Source organism: Choloepus didactylus, chromosome 14 (assembly GCF_015220235.1).
Source record: "Choloepus didactylus isolate mChoDid1 chromosome 14, mChoDid1.pri, whole genome shotgun sequence".
Taxonomy (NCBI): Eukaryota; Metazoa; Chordata; class Mammalia; order Pilosa; family Megalonychidae; genus Choloepus; species Choloepus didactylus.
Window position 1 is genome coordinate 88,900,752 of NC_051320.1, and position 14,063 is coordinate 88,914,814.

General features: G+C 47.4%; 1 long non-coding RNA gene across 1 annotated transcript; it reads right to left on the minus strand.

Annotated features, from left to right (window-relative positions):
• Positions 1–5,467: 5,467 nt before the first annotated feature.
• LOC119509595 lies at positions 5,468–13,436 on the minus strand. Its single transcript, XR_005211726.1, has 4 exons — positions 13,384–13,436; positions 11,658–11,861; positions 11,475–11,543; positions 5,468–9,931 (listed from the first exon to the last, which is right to left on the minus strand). It is a non-coding gene; the product is annotated as an uncharacterized LOC119509595 (long non-coding RNA).
• Between the last annotated feature and the right edge of the window lie 627 nt (positions 13,437–14,063).

Here is a 14,063-nt window from a genome sequence, read left to right on the forward strand (position 1 = left end):
CTCCATGGATCCTGGGGGAAAGGGGAAGCCTTGAGTCTGCCTGACAACTGCACAGAAAGGTGGAGAAAGATAGCCTGTCTCGAGTTGCGTGGCATCTGAGGAGCAGCTCAGCTGGCTCCAGCACTCAGAGAAGCTCTTGTCTCTCTCCCTCCATCTGTACCACCACCCAGGAAACTTTTGGGTGCATGGGCCTGGCAAGTCAGGCTGATGCTGCATACTCAAACATTTATTCCTCTGATCTGGGAAAACTTGTCTCCTACCTCTCTCTGGGCCCTGAGTGAGACCCAAGATCTGCAGGTATTAATGAGATGTGGTGCTGGCCCTAGAGGAGGACTCTGGGCAGGGGAGGAGAAAGAAACTGAGACAGTCCAAGCAAGAAGAATGTGGTCCATGATGGAAATATGTATAAGGAAGCCTTCCTGGAGGAGGAGGCACTTGAGGTGAGTCTTAAAATATGTACATGTTCACCAGGCAGAATGAAATAAGTAAGAGTTATGTTTACCCTCATATTGCTGGCTCTCTGCTTTCTGGGCCCAGGGTGGGATTGTATTTCCATGGCCCCTAACATATCAGAGTAGCCATGTGACTTGTTTTGGCCAATGAAATGTGAGCTGGATGGAACGTTTAAGAGTCAGTGTATCATTGGCCATGTCTTCTCCCTCCTGCTGTGGTGGTCATGGAAGCACATGCTGAGATGAAGCCTCTCTCTTCTTGGGTCAAGAAATGCCTACCATGAGCTGACCCCCTCTCCTCTTCAATCTCTAGTGACAACTTTGAACCTGTAGAATGAGACTGAGGGGATGTTTGTTTCTGCAGCATTACTTAACTCGCCCTGACCAATACATAAAAGCATTACCCTGGGCAGACAGAATGGCACAAGAAAAGTCTGGGGTGAGAAATTGCCTCTTGTATCTGGGGAGTCTAAACAGTTTAGTGTAGCTGTTGTGTAAGCTTGTGGCCAAGGAAAATGGAGAGATGGGCAGGGCTGGGTCTTGGAGGCTCTGCTGTGCTTTACAGAGGGGCTGAATCCTTTTCCTGTGATCTGCAAGTGGGGGGCCATTAAGAGTTGCATTGGAGAAAGAGGGCCTTGCTGCAATACGGAGCATGGACTGGAGAGGAATAGACCTTGAGGCAAGGACACCAGAGAGGAGCCCGTTTTAACAGTATAGGTGAAAGGGGAAAGGATCTGAGTTAGGGTCATGGCATCAGGGTGGAGGAGAGGGGCTGCCCGTGGTGCATTTAACAGGACAGAATCAGTAGGGTTTGGCAGCTGAGTGCATGTGAGTGTTGGCGAGAAGGAAGAAGGCAGTCTCACTCCCAAGACTCACTCTGTCCATTCGCTCAGCCTTTTCCTTCCTTCCGATAATCGCCAAAGCTTTTATAATCTAATTTGATTCTCCAAGTTGTCTTATAAATTAGATTGAACAGATATTATTTCCACTTTACAGATGAAGAGGTAGTGTCTCAGAAAGGTGACAGAGTGGGTTGTTTAAAATCAAACTGCTTGGAATCAAATCTCCTAATAGACAACCTGCTCTCCTTTCTCTAAATTGCACTGCCCTCAGTTACTTAGATATTTTAGGAGTGGATGTAGGCTTCTTTGGGGGGTGGGGGTGGAGGGTGGGGTGGGGTGGTCATCAAAGTAAGGGAAGATTGGTAGTAGATGGAACTATTGCTTTTTGGCCATAGTTATCCAGATGATTTATCTGGGAGAGTTCAGGCATATGGTGCACATATAAAAAGCAATATGCTCAAAGGAAGCCCATATACCAAAATCTGGATTTATAAGACTCAAACGAGTGATTTTTATTCATTGTTAAGAGCTTTTTTCTTCTTGCTCTATCAAAGTATTCCTCGTAGGATTTCTTAAAAGAGCAACCTCAGTCTCCCATGATGCTGTTAAAATGTGATTTATTGCACACATGTTATTAGCATCCCACTGCTCAGTAACGCATTCCATGTTCAAAATGGCGTGCATCCACTTGTAGAATTATGCCAACTCGAGTCGTCGTTGCTTTGGTATTTCCAGTTGTCTTCATGGTGGTTTGGACAGGAACATGGTGCGCCCAATCAGTTATATATTTTTAAATGCCCCAATTGTCCTGTATACAACTTTGGGTAAAAGACACCATGGCCCCTTGGGGATAGGTAGACAGCGTGGGGCCCTGGGATGTGGCAGGACCGGTGATCTGGAGCCTTGGCTTCTGGTGCTCTGATTCCACCGGAGTCCCTGCATCTTTCTCACAAACTCAGAGACCGAGTGGCCGTGAGGCCACACAAGATCCTCATCTGGTGGCTGGATGAAACTGCTGCCCTTCGCCGTCTCCCAGGGGCATGTGAGCGGAGGGCAGCTGTGGTGGGAAACACCGAGGCAGAGAGAGCTGTACCTGACTGTCTGGGGTCCAGCACCAGCTATTGCTGGGAAAAGCTGAAATATTGGGGCCACAGCACCCTTGGCCCAGCAGACCTTCCAGGGCAGCTGGCGGGAGAGCTGGGGTCTCGGCATTGTGTGGCACTGAATGGCCAATGTTGTCTGTAAATACACCTGCATTTCTCCTTCACCTGCAGGGTGCCCTATATGCTGTGTAGGGGCTTAGAGGCAGGAAATGGGGGTTTTCCCTCCCTGTGGCCTTAGGCACCTCCTCCACCATTCTGAGGCTCATCTGGGGCACTGGGGACTGTATATACTGATCTTTAAGTTTCTGGTGTGCAATTTGGCCTCAGTTTCCCCTTTCGGCTGAACAGTGTAATAATTCTTAGTTCATGGCATTGTTGCAAAAATGACAAACAATGCTGCTATAGCATGTGACTCAGAGTGTGCCCTTGAGAGAAAAATCCTTTGCAGTTTTACAAGAATGAAACGGATGGGGAGGCAAGCAGCAGCGGAGATGCTGCTTTTTCGTTGGGGTGGTGGTGGTGGGGCATCCACTCCCTGTGGCTCTGTGGAAATGCACCTGTGCAGACCAGCCTGGCTCATCTTCCCTAGGAAGACCCTCAGCCCCTTCCTCCCTCCTGGTTGGACTGTGTGAAGATGCTGTCCTTTCTGAGCAGAATCGGGAGGCCTGGTGGGTCGCCTCTGCATTTCTCAGCCCTTTTCCTGTCTGGGTTCCCCCGGGGCCTGGCGAAGGGCCTGGCCCCAGTAAGTGCTCGGTAACTGGTATGGGAACTGCATTCTTACCCAGGCTTACCAGCTCAGTGCCTTGGAGGGGTTCTTTGACATTTCTCAGCCATATTCTCTGAGACTTTTGTGAGTTTATTTTTTCTCTGACGTGCTCTGTACTAAAAGCCATTTACTCCCCCGTTACCTCTGTTGACGTGGCTTCCCTGGGTGCTGTAGCACCTTATGATTCTGGACTCATGTACCACGGCCAGGACAGGAACCTCGGGCTTCTCATTCTTTGGACTGTGCTCTTTGCATTACACCAGGCTTGGAGAAATGGACACAGTCTGTTCATTCATTCATTTCATCCCCATCTCTTCACATTGTAGAAGAAGAAGAGATGAGGTATATCAAATGCTTTGTAGGCTATAAAGTGCCAAACACACAGAAGCTGTCAGAATTATTATGCATTTTGCATCCATCTCCAGCATGATTTTGGATTTTGTTTCGGTTTGCTAAAGCTGCCGTTTTGCAAAACACCAGAAATGGATTGGCTTTATAAAAGGGATATATTTGGTTACAAATTTACAGTCTTAAGGCCATAAAGTGTCCAAGATAAGGCATCAACAATAGGGTACCTTCACTGGAAAAAATCCATTGGCATCTGGAAAACCTCTATTAGCTGGGAAAGCACGTGGCTGGCGTCTGCTGGCTCCCAGGTCTTGTTTCAAAATGGCATTCTCCAAAGTGTCGACTTTCAATAGCCATCTTCAAAATGTCTGTCTCAGCTGCTGCAATGAGCTCCTTCTTTCTGAGCGTCTTATATAGGACTCCAGTGAATTAACTAAGAGTCACCCTAAATGGGCAGGGTCCACATCGCCACGGAAATTATCTAATCAAACATTTCAGTCACAGTTGATTGAGTCACATCTCCATGGAAACACCCAATCAAAGGATTCCAACTTAATCAACACTAGTACATCTGTCCCCACAAGATTGCATCAAAGAACATGGCGTTTTTGGGGACATAATACATCCAAACTGGCATAGACTTCCAACTAAAGAGATAGCTTAAAGGAGCCACATCATTGCAATTATTATCACTGAGCTCCTGCCACATGCCAGCCATTCTTTTTTTTTTTTAAATATTTTATTGAGATATGTTCAGATCCCATACAATCATCCAAAGTGTACAATTAATTGTTCACAGTATCATCACATAGCTGTGCATTCATCACACAATCAATTTTTGAACATTTTCATTACTCCAAAAAATAAAAATAAGAATAAAAGTAAAGGTAAAAAAGAACACCCGAAACATCTCATACCCCTCCTTCCTCCCTGTTATTCATTTACTTTTTTTTTTTTTTTTAATCAGGGATACTGGATTGCAGTTCAACAGTTTCAGGTATTTTGTTCTAGCTATTCTACTACACTAAAAACTAAAAAGGGATATCTATATAATGCATCAGAATAACCTCCAGAATGACCTCTCAATACCATTTGAAATCTATCAGCCACTGAAACTTTATTTTGTTTCATTTCTCTTCTTTGGTCAGGAAGCCTTTCTCAATCCCGTGATACAGGGTCCAGGCTCATCCCAGGAACCATGTCCCCTGTTGCTGGGGAGATTTACACCCTTGGGAGTCATGTCCCACATAGAGGGGAGGGCAGTGAGTTCACCTGCAGAGTTGGCTTAGAGAATGAGGCCACATCTGAGCAACAAAAGAGGTTTTTTGGGGGTGACTCTTAGGCAAAATTATAAATAGGCTTAGCTTCTTCTTTGCAGTAACAAGATTCATAAGGGCAAGCCCCAAGATAGAGGGCTTGACCTACTAAACTGGTAGTCCCCAATGCTTGCAAGAATATCAGGAATTTCCCAGGTGGGGAAGTTTAATATTTCCACATTTTCTCCCAGTCTCTCAAGGGGGCTTTGGAAATACATTTTTATTCTCTGCCCAAATTGCTCTGGGTTGTATTGGGGCTTAACGCTAACCTATACAAACCAACCAGCTCTCACCCCCTATTCAAGCTTCCATGTAATTATGATGTTTGAATAAAATGACCATAAAAGTTAAATTATATAGTGTGCTACAGAAAATATAGATTTTGCACCAAATAAACATCTCTTCCTTTGGTCTCACATAGCAGTTGAACTTTTAAAACACAGTCAATATCATCCTTTACCATTTAGTTTGATTTATCTTAGTCCTAACCAAGTTCATTTTGCTCATATCTCTATTTGAAGTCTGATCTCTTTTTCAGCTTTTTAAACAGTTGCTGTATGGGGTAACGCTGACATTCATAGCTGCTGAACTCTGGCTCTGAGTCTAGGGACTGACCAGGTTATATACTAACAGCTCAGCATCTCACTATTTAGAAATAACTGTTAAAACTCATGAATGGAGGTGACTGCTGTAAGAGCTTACAATCTAGGGACCTTTTCAATAAGCCTTCCCCTGTAACCTATGCTCTCAGATTCAATTCTCACAGTTCCCACATTATGTTTATCTCTTTAGAGTGCATGACGCTGTAGGTCTGTGCTGTCCAATATGTTAGCCACTAGACACACGTGGCTATTTAAATTTAAATTAATTACAATCAGATAAAATGAAAAATTCCATTCCTCAGTTGTCACAGTTCAAGGGCTCAATACCCCCATGTAGCTAGTGGTGACTGTATTAGACAGTTTGGATATAGAACATTTCCATCATCACAGAAAGTTCTATCAGATAGCATTGTCTGGGGTTTCCAGGTTGCTCCTTGTGACACACACACACACATACACACACACCCTGGCTGGAGAGAACGCTGTCCCCATCTCTGCTGGTTACTCTCAGCACAATTCTATCCTCCGACTGGTTCTTGGGGGAACATCTATGGAGTGACAGGTGGAAAAGGCTGGAGATCCAAGACAGGGGCTCAAACAGGTCTGCTGGAGGGGTGAGCAGGAGGGGCTTCCAGGAGGACAGGTGCCAAGCAGCAGCAGGTGTGATAAAATGGGTGCAGATCTCACAGACCCCACTTTCCTGTCCTCTCAATTTCACCAAGGGACTGCACCTAGAGAAACATTTCCAGTACCCCCTACCCTTTATGCTTCTACCCCCTACTTCCCCTTCCTTCCTGGCAGGGAGTGATAGGAGGATCTATCTGATGGGTGAGTGGCTCGAAGCTGTCATCTTTGCAGCCTTCAGTGGAGGTTGCTCATTTGGGTGACGTTTACTGAGTTGGGCCACCTATCTCTGCTCTCCCTGTCTCTTTATCGCTTCTTAACACTTACCTGCAGCTGGCAGGTAAGTGCTTTGCAGACTTTCCCAAGTCCGTAGGAAGACAGGAGGTCTGAGATAACCTGATAATGCCTAGAGATCCAAGCTATCATCTCTAATGCAGTGTCAGCAGCGTTAATATCAATCTGTTCATCTCTGCCTTTCTGACCCCTGAATATATTTCCTGATTGGTTTCGAACTTGGAGGGGTCTACAAATGTGATGAGTTGTCACCCTTGCATCTCAACAACAATTAAAGCAGATTTTAAGAGTACAAACCTTCCTTATCTATTGGATTCATTTTTATGATTTTCAAGAGATGCAAGAAAAAATTTATAATTAATTTTGACCTACTGTCCGTGGCAGGCTGGTTTTTGAATGCTACAGTCCTGAAGCTGGAGTCACATGGATTTCAGGACATATTTGGGTTACCCTTGGAGCATCCTCATGCTTCCTGCTATGGAGAAGCAAAGACAGGTGGGCTGCTTCCTTGGAAGGTATCTCCACTTTCAAGGTTTTTTGTCTCTGGACTGAATGTGGAATCCTTAGCGAGGAATGAGGAAGACTTCAGGGGCATCTTTTTGGAGACTGGACCAGAATTCCAGACAGAAAAACGATTTCTCTAGAAAATACTCTGGAGCAGAGGCTACAGCATGGTCTAGATTGTGAACTACCCACGACATTCTCTCTTCCTGCCTGTTACAGAGCTGTGGGACACTCAGGCCACAGAGGTAAAGTGACAAAATAATAATAGCAATGACAGCCAACCTTGAGTGTGTGTTTTCTCCACAGTAGGTGCCTCGTTAAGAACTTTTCTTCCACGGTCTTACAGAACCTCACAACAACTCCACTTTAGAGATGAGGACATAGAAGTAGATGGACAGGTTCAGTGATTTACCGAAAGTTACTCAGCTGGTAAGTGCTGGCACCGAGATTTGTACCCAGGACTCTGATTCTATAGCCAGCTCTGATCTACGGTTTGCAATGCTCTCAGGAACAAAGCTACTACTACAATAACTCAACGGAAAGCGTAATTAACACCCACTATGTGCCACTAACTGTCCATTGGGGCAGAGGGATGGGGTGAACGAGCACTGGTCGGGGCCTCTAAGAGCTTCCTGTCTAGTGGCAAAGTCAGATGTAGAATCACAACAACAGATTGCTAAAGAAGAGACCTCTGGTGTTATATTGACCCACCTCCCACCCCCCATTTTACAATTCAGGGAACTGAGGCCCTGTGGAATGCAGTGAGTTGCCCCAAACCCCCAGCTGGGGGAACTGAGAAGGGCCCTACAACAACCACGTTCAGGCCTCCTTAAATCGTGCACCCTGGGAGCCCTGCTCACCTCAGCCTAGATCTGGCCCTGAATTCAACCCACGAATCTGACCCTGTGACTCCCCCACAAAGCCTAGGCTTCCTGTGCTCCCAGGAGGCCAACAGACTTCTAGGAAATGTCATCATGTGAGGCATAAAACACTTTCTGAATTTTTGGAGTAAAGTATCACCAGCTTTACCCATTTGTCCTGGGAATGGATTATTCCTTCAGTGCTACGTTTTAAACAATCTGAGATTCCAGGGATTACAAGATGCATCCTAGTTTGGAGATGGTAATGCCAAAAAGAAACAAACAAACAAAACAAACAAACAAACGAAAATCAACCAAAAAGGGAAACGATCTTCAGCTCCATGAAATCGAGTAAGAGTGAAGTGCCTTCACTGAGCCCCTTTTCCAGATGGGACAACTGGATGTCTGCGGGTTGAAGTCCCTTGTTGAAGGGTGCCCTGCCAGGACATGGTAGAGCTGGCCCCAAACCCAGCCTCTGCCTCCTGTCCTGGCCCATAGCTGATCTCAGGATCAGGACCCTAAACTACTGTGCTCTATGCCGTAGATGATATATCCCCTTCTGTTGGGCCAGTTGGGGACTTTCCACCACAAAGGAGGTGGGATTGATTGGAGGTGGGGAAGATAGATTTATTCTGCCCACAAGCCCTTTATATGAAACAAAAGTCTAATCTAAACTTACTTTTCCCCATTTTGTAGCTTCACGAGAAGGGAGGCTGTGGGACCTAAATGACCACCACTTCTCCCTCTACCTTATTTCCACTGCTTTCCTTCCCTCCAGGGCTGCAGCTGCTTGTCAGCACCAAGGAGTGATGGCTGCAGAAGAAAGTCAGAGAAACCTTTGTTCCACCCACACAGGGGTCCGTGGAGGGTGCATGTACGCTGCTGTGTTCTCGGGCCTGCCTTGTCCCCTATCTGGGTTTTGTATAATGAGGCAAGAAATTAAACAAAGGAAGCATTACATATGTCTTTAGGAGATAAATTTTTTTTTTAAAAGAAAGTAAGCAAAAGCAAATAAGTTGTACAAATGTTTGGGAAATAATTTGTCCTCATCCTTAGATGTGGGACAAGTCAAAGACCTCAGATGTTTGGTGGTGTTTATTCTAAACTATTCAAATATTATCACTGTGCTCAGACTGTGGGGGACAGACGCAGATAAATCCCCACAGCTGCCTTCTACAAACTCAGGCTCTGGGGGAGAAAACTCATCAGCATACCATGCAGAATGGAGCCAGTGTGGATTAGAGGTACGTGCAGAATCACTGGATGATACAGTGTGGAGGAAAGAACACACTGTAAGACAAGTCTCCCTTTGAGCCATTAGATGAGTTACTACGATAAGACTTTCAAGCTCTCTGAGCCTTGGTTTCCTCCCCTGTAAAACAGGATATTAAATTTATCCTACAAGCCTTTTGAGAACTAAATGAGCTGATGTGTAATTGTCCTTGAGCTAGCATAGGTATTCCATGCAGCTTAGTTTTCCTCTTCTCCCTCCTTCATTCCTCCAAAACCCTCTGCCCTCTGCCCACACCTCCAATCCTGTATGCTCTCTTGGGCTCCATCTGTCAAAGAATGCTGGGTGTCGTTGTTTGGGGTCCCCAGGACACAACACCTGAGAGAGGGACTGGGATGCAGCAGTTTATTTTGGAGGTGGTCCTGGAAGCAGCAGTGAGGGAATGGAAAGGACAAGACAGGAAGTGGAAAAGCTACATGACGGGGAGGCCAGGGGAGGCTGTGGGGTCTGGGTGCTGTGCGGCCACCTGAGATGGGTCCACAATGCTCTCCAGAATTTCCCCCTTGGCGAGCAGGAGGTTGGTACCCTGACCCACTGACAGAGGGCTGTCCCAGGGATGTTGACTGCTGCCTCCTCCCCGGTCCCCCCACCCACCCCCCGCACACCCACTCTCTACTCTGGACTGTGCCCAGAAAGCAAAATACACAAAAATCTCTCCTGAGATTGGTTGCCACCACCACTGTCCACCACAGCTGTGTCTGAAATTGGATGTGGGTCAAGGAGTCTCAACGCGGGGCACCAAAATCGTCTGCTTCGTGGGAGTTAAGATGGACTTCATGTGAAAAATCCAATATCCTTTGGTCATAAGAGACTGGGGTTTGAATTCTGGCTGCGTTACTTACCAGCTGGAAAACCTGGTCTATGTGGCTTCACCTCCCAAGCTTCCGTTTCCTCATTCATTAACTGGGAACAGTGAGCAGAGCTGTTTCCTAAGGCGGGGGGGGGGGGGGGGGGGATGAAATGAGGCAGTAACAAAGGTGCAAGGACCAAAGACAGAATGAGGACCCCAAATGCTAACCACAGTTATTAGGGCTATTAGCAGGAGCTGCCGAGGCGCCAGTGGAGGCAGAGGCTGCCGCGGCGGTGAGAGAAGTAGTACATGGCTTTGTGTGACACTCCGTGCACTACTCGCAGTCTCGGGCTCTGTCTACTCTGGAACTCTGCTGTGCAAAGTGTGGTCCACAAACCAGCAGTAGCCGCATCACCTGGGAGGTTGTTAAAAACTCAGGAGCTTTGGCCCCAGCCAGCATCTAGCAATAAGAATCTGCATTTTAACAAGATCCCCAGGTGATGTGCACATGCTTTACAGTTTGAAAGCACCCGGCTAGTACATCATGTTGCCTTTCTCAATTGATCCACGGGATGATAGCAGGCAGCTGCCACAGTTTATTCTGATCTGCATCCTTTTGTTCGTCTGTCATTCACTCCTCACTGTTGTGCAGGAAGATGTGGGCATGGGGCTTCATTCCTGGAGTTCCTCTCCAGTGGGGCAGGGGTCATCAGCCCCTCAGCCCTCTGACACACTGGAGCCAGCACGAGCTTATCACCGCCAACCCCTCCCGGGATCTGCAGTCCGTCTAGACTGCTCCAGGCAGCCTCCATCTGTGCCCTTAGGTTCCCTGAACTGCCGCCGCTGGGATAAAGCAGGCGTTTATTCTCTGCAAATTCTCCCTGCGTGAATCTTCCTTGTCTGACCTAAACAATCAGGGCTTGCAGGCGCCTTCTTTCCATTTTGAGGCTTCCTTAGGTGCAAGTAATGATAGTATCTCCTTTGGGCGGGTTTTGGGGCTGGATGATCCAGAGAAAGGCTGTGCCCTCCTCGTAAAGTTCCCTCTGATCACCTGGCTGAGAAATTCCAACACTGGTTCCCTGCATGGCAGCTCAGAGACCATAACAATCAGCTGGGGTGCTAGTAAGCACCCACAGCATGCCAGGGCCTTCAACTTTGAGTATGTACTGTGTGCAGGCACCACCTACGTGCTGGGGTTACAAGAGATAAGTGAGACACAGCACTGGCTCCTGGTCTCATGGGGCCTGCTGTCTAATGGAGGAGTCAGGCTGGGGTTAGCACTGCAAAGCAGAGAGCTAGGCAGGGCACAGGGAAGGAGGGGTTCTGCCCTGGGGATGGGGCTGGGTGGGCAGGGAAGGCTTCTCGGAAGTGGTGCTGAAGCTGAGTCCTGCATGGGACAGCTGAGAGACAAACAAGGTGGTGGGGGCTCTGAGGGTGAAGACACCGCAGGTTCAGAGGTGGGGGTGCAACTGGAGTAGGGTGTACAGGCAGGAGAGCGCCAGGGCTGGGGGTACAGACAGGGGGACAGCAGATTGAGAAGGCTGAGGACTTTGTGCTTTCATTTGTAGACTGAGGGAGCCACTGAAGGATCCTAAGGAGAGAGAGAGAGAGAGAGAGAGAGAGAGAGAGAGAGAGAGAGAGAGGAGATCAGCTTAAGTGTTTGGAAAAGGCTCTCTCCTTACCACTGGAAAGAGGCTGGCAGGAGACCTCTGGGTTGATAGGACTGGAGACAATGTCCTAAGGCTTTGGTTCTGGAAAAGAGGAAAGAGATGGGAGAGATGGGATAGAGGGAGCTTGGTGATGGTTTAGACTTGGGGTGCATGGGGATGTGGAGGGAGAGATGTGAGTTTCTAGGCTGTTACTACCTTTTCTTTGTCCTTGGAGAGCCTGTGGAGCATCCAAATGTGTTGTCTGGGAAGCAGTTGAATCAATGGGTCTGGAACTCAGGCTAAGCAGGAAGCTTTAGATTTGTGGGTTGGCAGCCTCTTGCGATAATGGCTACCGTTTACTGAGCATTTTTGATGTGCCAGGCAACTGGTGAGGTCCTTTCCTTTAATCTCACAACATCCCTATGTAGAAGGTATGAAATTTGACTGTTTTATAGACAAGAAGACTGTAACAAATTGTTTTTTGACCAAAGTCACTCATGTGATAAGTTTAAGATGAAGGATTTGAAGCCAGAGCCTGACTCCCAAGCACCTGCTCCCCCACACAGAGGATCATGGAACTTCCAGAGCATTCATCTCACTTGATTGCTGGCTAAGGAAGTTCACATGTATTCTCTACCTTGCTATCATTAAACTGATAGTAGCATTGCTCCCTTCCTTTTTGCATATGAGGAAACTGAGGCTCGGAAAGCTAGAGAGTGCCTGGAAGCAGCAGAGCAGACCTGGAGACATCCTGTGTCACTGCCACCACACCTTAGGGCAGAGAGCTGGCATGGCTCACCCTCGGAATAGAGTGATGTGAGATGCCCACTCAGTATCCATTTTTCTTCTTCTTTGCTTATGAAAGCCTGATTTTGTTCAGGGTAATAATGTATTCAGACTCAATCAATGAATCATGATTCATCTAAACTAATCATGGAAATCCTATTATCATGACATTATATTCTCCCCTTTCCTACTTCCCTTTCAGCTGGGTGTGCCCAGGTGTCTCTCCTTCCCTTTTCTTTCTGCCACAGCAATGGATGTAATAGCTATTACATCCATTGATGTGGTGACTGGTAAGGATGGCAGAGAGAATAGCTAGAAGGAGCTTGGATCCTCGATGTCATGTTGAGTAGCCAAACCAACACCAGCAGCTCCCCACCTCCTGACCTGTCCCCATGTGCAAAAAACAATACAAAAACAAACAAAAAAAGTTCTATGTGTTTAATCCACTATTAGTCAAGTTTTCTGTTTGCTGGTGAACATATTCCTAATTGGCACGTGCTTCCGAAAACAAGGACAGTGGTTGTATTGAACGAGAGGAACTTTGGGAGGAATAAATGGGTGGCTGTGTGTGTGGCTCTCAGAACAGCACTGAACACTGACTAAACAAATGGTGGCCGAAATTTGCTCCCAGCCATGGCTCTGACTCTAGTCTAAACAGCTTTTCCTTTTTCCCAGGCTTATCTCCCTCTCAGCGACGGCATTCTGCAGGGGAGACTCCTGTCTGAGTTTATCCCAAACCAATTAGCCCTCAGCTTTGGCGCTCATTTCCTCCCTGTCTGACATCCATCACCCTGTCAGCGTGTCCCCGGGGCTCTGCTGGGAAAGTATGGGAAAGTATGGGAATGTCCCCGGGGAGTTTCCCAGAGCGCGGTGATGGATGTCTCCTTCCCCCGCGGTCCTTCCTGGTGTCTCTGAGTGGGTTGCTGGTCCTGGTGAATCTCAGACCTAGAATTCGTGTCCTGACTGAGTGATGTCATCCCAGGGTTTCTTCTATGGGGGGAGTGAGGGAGTGAGGAGTGGGGTCTCACGGGGGCAGAGCTAGATGATCAGTTCCCTGAGTTGTACACTCCCAGGGCATTTGTATTAGTTAGGGTTCTCTTGGGGAACAGAATCAATGAGAGATGTCTCTGATTATCAAATTGTAAAAGTGACTCACGCAACTGGGGTATGCACGAGTCCAAATTCTGCAGAGCCGTCAACAAACTGTCAACTCCAAGGAAGATGTCCGATGAACTCCTCGGGAAACGAACCGGCAACTTCGACACGCTCCCCAGGAAATGCTTCACTGGGCAACCGAAGAAGAAGTGAAGGTTCTCTAACCGTCTGGCTTATAAGCCTTCAACTGATCACCCGGACCAAATCCAGCCAATTGCATTCTCTCATTGTGGAAGCACGCCCCCTTGATGAGTCATTAGTCAGCTGCAGTCAATTGACTGATGATCCGACAAACCAGCCTGTTGGTTTATTAACCAGCCTCAAATATCCTCACAGCAATCATCAGGCCAGTGCCCACTTGACCAGACAGCTGGGTCACCTAGCCAAGTTGACACATGAACCCAACCATCACAATGCGTTCACTGGGCTTTGCTGTGAGTGGCATCCAGTGGACTTGTACAGTGCGCGACCTGCACTGCTGTGTGGACCTCCAGGGGCTGCTGTGTCCTGCCCACTCTTTATAAAGAGGACACTGAGGAACAGAGAGGTTGAGTAACTTACTCAAGGTCACACAACATGGAATGTCAAAATAATCTAATTGGCTCAAAAACATTTGACCTTCAAGGTCCTACCCAGTCTGGCTCCTGCCGCCTGTCAGGACACCTCTGCTCATTTTTCAGA